This window comes from Poromitra crassiceps (assembly GCF_964638095.1).
Source record: "Poromitra crassiceps genome assembly, chromosome: 10".
Taxonomy (NCBI): Eukaryota; Metazoa; Chordata; class Actinopteri; order Beryciformes; family Melamphaidae; genus Poromitra; species Poromitra crassiceps.
The window spans coordinates 33,198,939-33,212,063 of NC_139631.1; the positions used below are offsets into that span (position 1 = coordinate 33,198,939).

General features: G+C 43.9%; 1 protein-coding gene across 1 annotated transcript in view; it reads right to left on the reverse strand.

Moving 5' to 3' along the window:
* Nucleotides 1-13,125, reverse strand: part of cabp7a (calcium binding protein 7a) — a gene marked incomplete at both ends in the record, with an annotated part of 35,757 nt that overhangs the window by 3,888 nt on the left and 18,744 nt on the right. The gene's annotated exons all lie outside the window — the stretch shown is intronic.

The following is a 13,125-nucleotide window of genomic DNA, read 5'->3' on the forward strand; positions in this document are numbered from 1 at the left end:
ACCATTGGCAAAACCCACGTGACAAAATGACAGGAAGTGAGTTGAAGTGGTGCCGTCTTGCTTGAATCCCATCGTCTTGGGTTTAATCCACACCATGACCTGGGAGCATCCAGGAAGTGCAGCGGTACTGGGGGCCAGAGGCGTCATGCCCATTGTAACTGAGGGGGCAATTGCCCCCTCAGATTTTTGAGAGGTAAAAATCATAATAATAATAATAATTAAATAAACATAGGCTATAATATTATAGGCTGTGTGTGGTAGTTGAAACATAGTTTCAAGTTGACGTTTATTTATGTTTGTAGTTAAAACAAAAACATAAATACTGTATAGGCTACATACAGTACAACACAAAAGGCTGTTATTTACCCTTTGTTGCCACCTGGTGAGCAAATATATATAACTAAAACCATTAGGCTGGCTTTACACGGTGAAACTTGCACGCAACTAGTTGCAGGTTGCAAGTTGCATGCAACCCAATTTCCATGCAACTTCACAGTTACACAAAGCAATTAAAAAATAATCAAGTCTCGTGCAACTTGGCAGTTTCTTCCAGCAAAACTAGCTAGCTAGATTGGTCATTTTTCATCTATTGTATGGTTTTCTTCTTTTTTCAAGTGAGAATTGTCATTCTGCATTCTGACTCGGAGGTGTTGTATCGGTTTTTCTTCTGGCACTGGCTGGCTGGTTGGCTAGCTAGCTAGCTACTTTGTTAGATAAAATATGGCTGTCCGGGGCCCCGAGAATAGGAAGAGAGCTATTAGTGCATTAATACTCATGGATATGTTGGAGGAGGAGGAGGAAAAAACACAACATGAAAAAAAAGTTAAACGTATGTGGGTGAAGGACTGGCTACTTAAAAGACATACCAGTGGATCGTTTCACACTCTTTTCAAGGAGCTTGATCCAATGAGCCTCCGGTGAGTGCATTGTTGTTATTTTTCTCAAATTTATTGATTGATTCAAGGAAAATAAATAAATAAATAGCTCGTTGTTGCCACCTTGTGACAACAGTATGAAATTGTAGCTTCATATATAGATAACTGATTATCATTAAAACATATATAGCATAGCATTGAACAGTTATGTGATCACTATACTTCACAACATGTTAATATTATTATTTTTAACCCATGTAGATCCTGGCTCCGCATAGATCAGAATACATTAAATGCTCTGGGATGCTCATCAAACATCTGAAGTTCGTTGCGGGTGTGACCATGTACGGCCGAGTTACAAACCGCTTTCTGTCTGGCCAGTAGGGGGCGATCTGCCTATCACTCCAAATTGTCATGTAGATGTGTTCCGGCTGGGATGGTCATCAAACATGTGAAGTTTGGTGCGCGTGTGAGCATGTAGGGGCGAGTTACAAACCACTTTCTGTGTTGCCAGTAGGGGGCGCTATGACTATAAATGGATATTGACATATAGATGTCTTCTGAGACTGCGCACTGATTCAGACAGCCAGAGCCTATGTGATCAGCTGACTGGTTCTCAGCATTTTGATTGGCTGTTGCATGAAACTAGTTCCACAAAGTTGAGCGCTTTGCAACTGTTGCAGCTGAGTTTCACAGAAGTTTCAAGTGAGTTGCAGAAGGATTTATACCATGCAATTCATTTGCAACTTGGTTTCACCTAAGTTTCATGCAACTAAAGTTGCGTGCAAGTTTCACCGTGTAAAGCCAGCCTTAAAATTGACAACCGGTCCGCAACTTTTTTTCCCCATGTATCTACCAGTCCTTGGCACAAAAAAGGTTGGGAACCCCTGCTCTAGAGGACACTAGATGAGACTAATGGAAGAGAAAATATGTCTACCTTCTGAAAAGGCAATACCAGCCAAAATAAACATTGTGTTACATTACACATTACATGTGGACCTAATTTAATAATATGGCATCAGCCGATCCAGTAGCTCAGATATAAAATCAAATAGCTGGTGAATAAACTTAGTCCTGAACTGCTGAGCGGGCTATCTCAAGCCAGCAGTATCAGTATAAACTTAGACTTGACCTAATTTAATTTAATAATATGGCATCAGCCGATCCAATAGCTCAGATATAAATTCAAATAGCTGGTGAATAAACTTAGTCCTGAACTGCTGAGCGGGCTATCACAAGCCAGCAGTATCAATATAAACTTAGACTTGACCTAATTTAATAATATGGCATCAGCCGATCCAGTAGCTCGGATATAAAATCAAATAGCTGATGAATAAACTTAGTCCTGAACTGCTGAGCGGGCTATCTCAAGCCAGCAGTATCAGTATAAACTTAGACTTGACCTAATTTAATAATATGGCATCAGCCGACCCAGTAGCTCAGATATAAAATCAAATAGCTGGTGAATAAACTTAGTCCTGAACTGCTGAGCGGGCTATCTCAAGCCAGCAGTATCAGTATAAACTTAGACCTAGACTACCTAGACCTGAATTAGCAGTATAATATTAGTCATCCTAAATAATCCTAATAAATTTTGATTTGACCTAATTTTATTGTTGTCTATAGAGTTAGTTCCACCTCTGCGCAGATTCCCCCGCTCTCTTCTCTCTCTCCCCCTCAGGTGTCCTTCATTGGCCTGACGTACACCCCACCGCTGCAGCCCTAGGTCCGGCCGTCATCGCCCTAGCCACCTGTCGTCACTCTAGGCCATCTACCCACTACTCCTTCTACTGTCTGACACCCCGGGCTCATCACCATCACCGACCCCTATCCTCATCATCCTGGTCACCTGCTTGCCTAAGGGAAGGGGGGGGCGCCCCCCCAGCCCCCCCCCCCCCGCCGCCTCATCATCACCTCCAACTCCTATCCTCCCCTCCTCTTAATCATCACCTCCGACTCCTATCCTCCCCTCCCCTCCTCTTAATCCATGTCACCAACGCGGACTCATGGATTCCTCAGATCATCCTCATGGAACTCCCAATCTTGTTACCCCTTTTTTCACCTAGCTAATTAACTAGTATTCTCTAAACCTACGAACACTTAAAGACTGCATTTTCTATTTCTTTTTGGACTCTACTTTTTAGATTTTCAACTCCCTTCCCTGATCTTAGGATAATTTAAAAAAATTACATTTTTATATCCCTTCTGTTGGACTCTTTTTTTACATTTTCAATTTTCTGTTCTCTTGTACATTTTATTTCCATAATAAACCATTCACAGAGTTTCATTATCGGAAACTCTGTGCATGGTTTAGCCCGGCATCTCTCGGCCTGTCTCGGAGGGGAGTCCCCAGATGGGGGTCCGCTGCTGTGGCCTGGGTGGGCCCGTCCCCCGCGTGGCCTGCTCTCACGCTCTCAGTCACTATGCTGGTGGCTGGGGGCTGGGGGGGCGGGTCGCGTGGGGGCTGGGTCCGCCCGGGCCGCAGCAATTGGCCCCTAGCACAACGACCTCACAAGGTTCCTCCTCAGCCAAGTCACTGGGGCAATCCATGTGGCGATCCATGTGTGGATTGCCACCATATGGTGGAAAGGTTTTCTTGCGTTCACTGGGGGTGAGGGGGTGCCGCTGTGTCCCGGCCTGGCCTTCCCTCCCACGCCTTATGTGGGCGGGGGCCGGGTCGGGGGGCATCGGTGCTCTTCATCACTGGTCGAGGGCTGCCGGTTGGTTTAGAACAGCTTAGGTAGGCGATAGATTAGCTACAGCCTAAGGCTGACCTGTTAGTGTTCAGGCTAAAATCAGACTAGAGCAGGGTAGGATAGGCCAGATTAGGCTGTAGATTAGCTAGATACTATGTCCCAGTTAGCTCTGGTTAATGCTTAGAGTAGTCAGTTGTCTGATCTTCTCCCCCCCCCCTCTCTTTCCCCCTTCCCCCGCTTCTTCCCTTCTTCCCCCTTCTTGTTCTCCTCTCTTTCCATGCTCTTTCCTCCCCCACATCCCACCGCCCCCCCCTCCCTTCTCCTGCTCTCTCCTCATTCTCCCCCCCTCTGCTCCTTCTCCTCTTCTCCCCTATTTTCCTGAATCCCTGCCACTTCCTGCTCTCCCTTCTCTCACATTCCCCCTGCTCTCCTTCCCCTGCACCCTCCCACCTCTCCTTCTCTGCCTCTCTGTCCTCCCCCCTCTCTCACATTCCCCCTGCTCTCCTTCCCCTGCACCCTCCCACCTCTCCTTCTCTGTTCTCTCCTCCTCCACATTTCCCATTTTCTCCCCACCCTCGCCCTAATCCGGGCCCGTATCCTACTCCCTCCCTCCACCCTAGACCCTACCTCTACTCTCTGTCCTCCCCCCTCTCTCACATTCCCCCTGCTCTCCTTCCCCTGCACCCTCCCACCTCTCCTTCTCTGTTCTCTCCTCCTCCACATTTCCCATTTTCTCCCCACCCTCGCCCTAATCCGGGCCCGTATCCTACTCCCTCCCTCCACCCTAGACCCTACCTCTACTCTACCTCCCCTGTACCCTTCCACCTCTCCTTCTCTGTTCTCTCCTCCTCTCTGTCCTCTCCCCTCTCTCACATTCCCGCTGCTCTCCTTCCCCTGCGCCCTCCCACCTCTCCTTCTCTGTTCTCTCCTCCTCTCTGCCCTCTCCTCCCTCTCACATTCCCCCTGCTCTCCCTCCCCTGCACCCTCTCCTTCTCTGTTCTCTCCTCCTCCACATTTCCCATTTCTCCCCACCCTCGCCCTAATCCGGGCCCGTATCCTACTCCCTCCCCTCCCCCAACCCTAGACCCTACCCCTACCCTGGCTCTCCCTCCCCTGCACCCTCATCTCTCCTCCTCTGTTCTCTCCTCCTCCACATTTCCTATTTTCTCCCCACCTCCCCCCTCTCCTCCCTCCTCCCTCTCCCTCCCTCCTCCACTCTCCTGCTTTCTTCAAATGTTCAAATGTTATCTTTATTCTGTATATTCTTGTTACTGTGTGTTAGCTAGAATCAGCTAGACATACTTTCTGTGAAGCCCTCTGAGACATGCTTGTGAATTAGGGCTATATAAATAAACTTGACTTGACTTGACTTGACTACATTGCTTTGAAATGTGTGGTCTCCCTTTTTTGTCAAGTCCATTGAGCCTGGGCAGTGGCAATGTACTTAGTCTGGTGATTATGGATCTTTCCAGGAGGCTGAGAGCAGTTTGGAAAATAGCCTTATGGTTACACCAGTCTGTTAATTTAAAATGAGATATTCCTCTAAATCTGGCTTCCAACCGCCCAATTTTTTTTTGGCGCCGCACATCGTGCGCCGCCAAAAAAACAGAGTTCGCCCCCTCAGATTTTTGGCTTGCATGATGCCCCTGCTGGGGGCAATAGCATGATCCTCCCGTGCGCTACATCCTGCCGGTGAAACACCTCGCTGTCAGGTGACAAAGAAGTGGCTGGCGGCCGACTGCACATGCAATGGAGGAAGCATGTGCTAGTCTACAACTCTCCCCAGATCAGCAGAGGGGGTCGAGCAACGACCGGGACCAGCAGGGGGAATTACAATCCCAATTGTGGAGGAAAGGGAGACGAGGGGGAGATAAAAAATAACAGCATCTGCTATGAAACAAGGTGTGATGGAGATAAAAGAGACATCAATATGAATAAGCTCTGATGATTCAGCAGTGTGGATGAATACGGCATCAGTCCAACAGCTTCTTAGAGAGCAAGATGAAGTCATGAAGAGGTTCTCACTCTAACATGAGATATCCACTCTCTGGAAAACAATAGCAGAGCTACTCAAAATGATTGCTGGCACATTATGTGTTACTATGTCATGTTATGAGTCATCCTAAAGTAACACTCCATGGCAGATTCATATACATAATTGTCTGTTTTGCTACTCTTCATCGGTCGATGTGCACAACAGTGATTCATGTCAGCTTTTACATTTGCCGTTCTAAACAGGTCTTTCTGGAGGAAAATCCTCCGGTGGAATTATACATTTTACATAATGTAATCTAGGCTAGAAGAACTAGGCAGTGATAACCACCATGGCTAAAGATGAAGAAAAAATTAGGCAATAAATAAATGAATAAATAAATGAATAAATAAATACATACATACATACATACATACATACATACATACATACTGTACATACATACATACATACATACATACATACATACATACATACAGTACATACATACATACATACATACATACATACATAACTACATAAATAAATACATAAATAAATAAATAAATTGGATCTTGCAGATTACAACTTCAAGCCTATAAATCAGTTACATGTTTGACAATAGAGCTACATGCACCATGGCTCCTGCATTACATTGCTGGCGTGCTGGGGAAGGAAGCTCAACAGGTTTGGATGGGAGGCCATGCATCTGGTGCTGCAGGTGGTGATGGAGGACCAGTAGGAGGTGCTCTTACCTCTGGTCTCATGGAGAGTGTTGGGCCGTAATAATTATATTACTTTCCCAGTAACTAGTGTGGAGTGTGGAGATACATGTAGGTCTGGCTATGCGAGACTAACACATACTAACACTAACACTAAACACATCCCCCAGGTAGGCAAATAAATAAATAAAAGTATGCAGTTTGGCTGATTGCTGACTCTTCTTGTAAGGTAACGGTTAACATTAATTATTGTTCCAATAAAGTGGATTCAGTTGTAAAAGGGGCTGACTAAACAGGTTGTACGGCACTTGTTCGGAAGGGGGGTGAAAGTAATAGTAAAGTAACTACTCGAGTAACAAGGACTAATTACTTTTGATACCAATTAATAAGTAATTTTATTATCCCTCTGGAGCCATGACCTTGGGTGGTGGCAGGGGAGGAGGCGGGGACACGGAACACGGGAACGATGATTGGTTCAGCGGCCAAGCGAGGGAAGGAGATGGCTTGGACTGATTGGCTATTGAGAGCGTGGATAACTGTGATTGGATAGGTATACGAGTAGGACTGAAACTGGGCGTGGATAACTGAATGACTAGGTTTGAAATAGATTTGAAATTACGTCTAAGACTTCACTTCCTGAGTAACTTGCCCAACACTGTTCATGAATAATCCCTATCAATGCAGTGCAGAGACAGGGACTCTGTCCTGTGAGTGAGCACCGTCCTTTGGATGAGACATTAAACTGAAGCCCTGACTCTCTGTGGTCATTAAAGATCCCATCGGCACTCTTCGCAAGAGTAGGGGTGTAACCCGCGTGCCCTGGGGGGTGTAACCCCGGTGCCCTGGGGGGTGTTACCCCGGTGCCCTGGGGGGTGTAACCCCGGTGCCCTGGCTAAATTCCCACACAGACCTTCCTTCCATCATGGCCACCTAATCATCCCTCGTTTTCTAATTGGCACACTCAGTCCTCTACTCTCCAACGTGATAGCTGATGTGTGGTGAGCCTTCTGGCGCAAACTGGCACACAGGTGGGTGCTACACATCAGTGGTGGATGAGTTGAGTCCTCCCACCCACCCCGATATGTGAAGCACTTTGAGTACTTAAAAAGTGCAATAAATGCAATCAATTATTATTTATCTGTTTTTTTTCATTTATGAATTTCAGATCGTATAATTTTTCCATCAAGTAGAGTATATACACATTATTTTTTAAATAAACCTCTTAAATTTTAATCGCTTGGAACAAAATAATTGAAATGACTAGATATGAATATGAAGACGTTGCACCCCACACAGGGCCTCGTTTAGCCGTTCTCCTTTGTCTTTTATGTCTTTCAGTTTAACCGCACTGTATCTGCATTCTAAAAAGAGCTTAAACCCCCTCTGCGTTTGTCTCTCTCTTCATAAGTGACTGAATCCCTTCATTTATATGCAATGACTTTCCCCACCGAGTCACGTGTCATTTTTTTACTTGTCACATCCTAATGTCAAATGGCTGATTAGGCCACAAAAGAGCAGAGCAGGACATGCATCTTAACTGCCGCTGATGCATAAAGCACACAGCAAATCTGCAGAAAATCTCACATAATCTCCATAATATAACATTTACCGGAATCAGTGCCTTATTAAAGAGTGACAATAATAGATGCGTGATCAGACTGCATAAGGTCTCTAAGGGAACAGTTTGCAGAGGTTTGAGACGGAGAATTATAGAGACTATTCACCTTATGTAGCCCCGCCCACTTGACCCGTTGTGTTACGACCTGTTCGAAATGCCATGACCATACCTGGTCATGGCATGGCAGCATGGCAACTAGTTCTTTGGCGTAATGACTCAGTGTGGAAAGATGCCTCTCTTCTTGTGGTGAGAGAGGAGGGCATCTGCTCGGACTAGGATAGAAAATCCCCCAAAAGAAAGCGAAACCCCCCCAAACCAGAGATCGTCTCTCTGGTCAAAGCTATAGTGACTCACTGGAAGCAGGCTGCGGGGATAAGCTCTGCCACAGGAAATGTAAACACAATCGGTTCCAATTGTGTTTACACTTCCTGTTAGTCTCTCAAGCCAGACTGTCTCTTCTACATAAGGTGAATAGTACAGGAGCAAAAAGGTACAAAGATATAGGCTTGTAAATGAGAAAAATATAGAAGGATTTATGAATAAATAAACCAAACAAATACTGAATGCTGAATAATGCATCATGTTTCCATTGTACATTTGACAATAACAACCCTTTAAAGAGACCATCTCAAACATCTTTATGTAAATAAATGTCTGTTACAGTAAGTAATCGCCAACTGAGCTAACACAATGGTGATTGAGCCAGTATTGCAGCATTTATGAACTGGGTGTATGTGGTGACACAGCTGATGCGACACTGTTTGGATCTCACCTGCAATTACCGCTCATCGCCATAGGTGTCGCCAAAGAGAACAAAACTGAAATCTTTGAGATTATCACTTCAAGTAGGCCCCACTCGAATTGAAATTAGATCTTCTCAGTATTTTGTTTGTGGTGCTAAACCAAACTCATATTATAAGTTCCAACATTGAATGCCCAAAGGCAAAAAGTTAGCGCGCGCACACACACACCTATCTTCAGACTCTTTTCTCATTTCATAGTTTAAAGCAAATTAAGCTGTTGTGTTAAGTTACCGAAGTGGAATATTAAAAAAGTTGAGCACCACTGCAGGACCACAAAGTCTTGGAAATGGGAATTGCTGCTCCATTGATTTATCGAGAGTGTCAACATCGCAATGAATGAGCGAGCCTCCGGGCCAAAATCCACAGCTGACATTCTCTGACAGATAGTCCAGTCAAAAAAACAAAACAACAAATGGCAACGACGGCAAAAGGGACGACGCGCGTGTCGGTGTATCTAATGTGTTCACGCGGCTTCAGGAAATAGTTTGTTGCCAGCAAGTAATAGCCTACGTCCACGGAATAGAAGGCAGACCAGCGGGACAAGGGCACGCGGCAATCATGTATTACAATGGATTTCAGCATCCGACTGATAAAGCTGAGCAGCGTGCAGACATTTTGCAGCAGCTATTTTTCACGTCACGTTTCCCCTCTCTAAAATAATGTCTTATTGGGGCCACGGCTTGAGTCATTGAAAGCCTCCAGATATATTTTTCTTTCCTGGGTATGTGATCCTATTGTTTATACAATAACAATACCTCAGTATCCACCTGAGGTCTCCATCTGTTTACTTTAGAAACAGGGGCTTTCACAGCAGACGCTGCCGCCTCGCGGGAGGCAAGTCAACACACACTCTTAAATAAGGTGCCAGAACAATTTCAGCAAATACTCGGTCTCCCCTGAAAGCTTTATTTGTTGATCAAAGAGCACGGCTGAACAAAACATCCGGCGTGCAAAATATACTTGATAGAAAAATGTTTGTCCTATATTGTGTAATGAAATGCTGCTACAATTTTCCGCAATATGTTGCGAGGGAATTGTAGACTCTGTCACAAGCCATTAGACGAATACGCTACCAATTTCCTAGCGCTCTGAAAATGTAATGAATGGATTATCACGCCCAATACAATAGCAGTGAGATATATAGTCACACGGCTCGATATTGCAAATGTATTATCAAAACGACTTTAATGTGTCCATTTGAAATCCAGACAAACTTCGATAGAATATTGTAACGAATTCGCAAAGCTCTGAAGTAAGGCCTACAATAGTTCACTTGAACAATGTAGTATCAAAAGAAGCTGACTAATCAACCCTCCAAACGAATTAATTTCTCTTTTTTTGACCAATCGCCTTACAGATAAGCCCTCAAAGAGATAACGCTCTCTCGTCTTAATTGCCCCCCAGAGAGACAACAATATTGTCCCTTTTGTCGGCTCCGGGAGCCCAAATGAGCCAAATTCACATTCGCACACCTGAATCGACTGTGATTGAGGAATGACCTCTGTCAGAATGAACAATTCTCTCTCTCTCTCTTTGAATGTGACTCAATGCATTGGCAGAACCCAAACTCCTCTCTCTCTCTCTCTTTGAATGTGACTCAATGCATTTGGCAGAACCCAAACTCCTCTCTCTCTCTCTCTTTGAATGTGACTCAATGCATTTGGCAGAACCCAAACTCCTCTCTCTCTCTCTCTTTGAATGTGACTCAATGCATTGGCAGAACCCAAACTCCTCTCTCTCTCTCTTTGAATGTGACTCAATGCATTGGCAGAACCCAAACTCCTCTCTCTCTCTCGTCTGGGTCGACGCTCAGCAACAATGACCTGAATTATCCTGTGCAATCAAAGAGAGGCAATTGGCAAAATGGAAGTGCCACTTAGTCACGCGGCCTCGATACAAACGGATCAGAATATGAGGCGCAGTGCATGGCAGAGGGTCAGCAATCAGCCAAGATTCACTCAGATACACGGTTACAAAGCAAACCACTGGACATAATCGCTGTCGGGCCGAAACCTTGTATCTCCAAAAAAGCAAATTTTCACAAGGAAGAAAAAACATTCACATTTTAACATAGTGTAATAGTAATAACAACATTAATAACCAGTAATATAACATCTTTCGCTGGTCCAAACTACCTGAAACTTTCACAGGTTATTTGGAGATACAAGGTTTCTGCCCGACAGCAGCGTATATATATATATATATATATATATATATATATATATATATATATATATATATATATATATATATATATATATATATATATACATACATACATACATACATACATACATACATACATATACATATCTATGTATGTATATATATACATATATGTCTTGTGTTTTTATATCAAAATCCCTCTACTTTTACTTTGTGGAAAACTGGAACCAATAATAACATCAGAGATATTTGAACCATCCCTTCTAATCATGCCATCTTATAAATAACGTTCAAAGTGACACAAGTGACACACGGTGGAGTTTTGGTGTCACCTCCCATGTTCGTTACAGTCCAACCCGCTCACTATTGAACAGTCGCATCACTTGCCACATTCATTCCCCCCATTATCCTGTTTCGACTGGAAATACGCAGATTGATGAGAGCAGGTGTTAGACGCATAATCAGAAATGTTTCCTTGTGACTTTATGTATCTCCGCTTCACACTTTCGTCCTGGTTGCTACAGATGCTGTTATTGCTTCTGACCTCTTTAAACTAATTAACTTCTCTTTCAGCTCCGGTTACATTTAAATTTCACTAATGGTATAATTTTGCGGTTTAAGTAACTGTAGCTAAACTTCAGTGAGCCCTCCACCGCATCTCTGGGACACAGTTCCACCGCTCAAGTGAATATTTTTTGTTGAAAACAAGGTATTTGCTTTGATGTAGAAAGGTGTTTGTTGGGCTTCAAAGATATGATGCCATGCAGTCCCCCCGGACGTGATCTGACAGAGGATGAAAAGGGAAGTTCTACAGAGCTTTGAGAGTGAGGCATTTGGCTGAACTCCCACAAGAGGCAGGTGTGTAGTCCCAGCGCACTGCTCTCCCCATAACGCTATATCAATAAAGTGCACAGTGTCCTTGCTGCAGCTCAGAAGCACGGAATAATTTCTGAATAGTAAACAATGCTGAACTAGGCCAGCCTATAACTTCAAAATAGAGCTGATTCACAAACACAGCTAGAGAGTGCTCGGATCACGCACGTTGCCTGCGTCGTGTTGGAGGAACGAGTCGAGTGAACAAGCTTTTAAGAATAGGATCATCTTTGGTTATATATACCCAGCTCCCAGACAACTGGAGAGCTCCGCCTACCAATCGTCAGGGAACTCCTTGTCAAAAATAGTTTCCTAAACGGCGGCGAGAACGGCCACTAACAAACCGACGCCCCTTTGTCAGGTTACCGGAAATAGTGAAACAAACTGGAGATACAGCAAATCTTTCAGCAAACATTGTAACACAGCTTTTCTTAAACATTGAAAATGAATGTCCCGAGCAACGTTACATTATTTGATTCAGTTTTATCCGGTTACAAGCACACAATTCTGCATGTCACCACCCCTTCTGCATGAAGGGCTGCCATAAAGATTTGGTTCTGCAACACAGTTTTTGTTTTGTAGCTCTCAACTTGTTTCCACCCAGTTTTAACAACGAAAACTGGGAGAAAGTTATCAGTCTCTAGTTGAGTGAGGCAGATAGAGTCTGAGAAGAGAACTGTGTCTAAGCCTACATAATATAATAGAAAGTTGTATCTCTAGTTGAGTGATGCAGATAGAGTCTGAGAAGAGAACTGTGTCTAAGGCAGGGGTGCCCAAATTCTTTCCCATGAAGGGCCAAAACTCAATCTGGGTGGAGGGCCGAGGGCCAAAAATAAACATTGTGGAATTACATTAAAATGTAATAATTTATGTATTGTGTTTTATAGAAAATTAACATTCTAAATCTAAAATAACATTTCAATATAATAATCTACTTTTTATCTGTTTGGTAATTGTAATAATTTGCAATTGGTTATATATATAAAAAAAAACATCTGCATTTGTGGGGAGCTTAAACATTTAATCAGTAAACACCCTGTTAAAAACAGTTGTATTTTCCACCTTTGTAATCAAGAGAGAAATTTGACTTAATTCACAACTTGAAAAATCCTCAAGGTACTTTGAAAATCAGCTTTATTGTCCATCTTTTGTAAACAATTTGCCATGACAATTTGACAAAAACATGCAATATCCTGGTTGCTAATGTGGTTCCTCCTCTGGTCGTTAAGGGCGCTTGTTCAGAGGGAGGGGAACTGGTTGGAATAGCGTGAACCTCCCACGTGCTATGTCCTACCGGTGAAGCTTCCTCTGTGAGGTGAAAAGAAGCGGCTGGCTAACTGCCCATGTCTCGGAGGAAGCATGGAGCCAGTTTCGGCTCTCCCCAGATCGGCAGAGGGTGG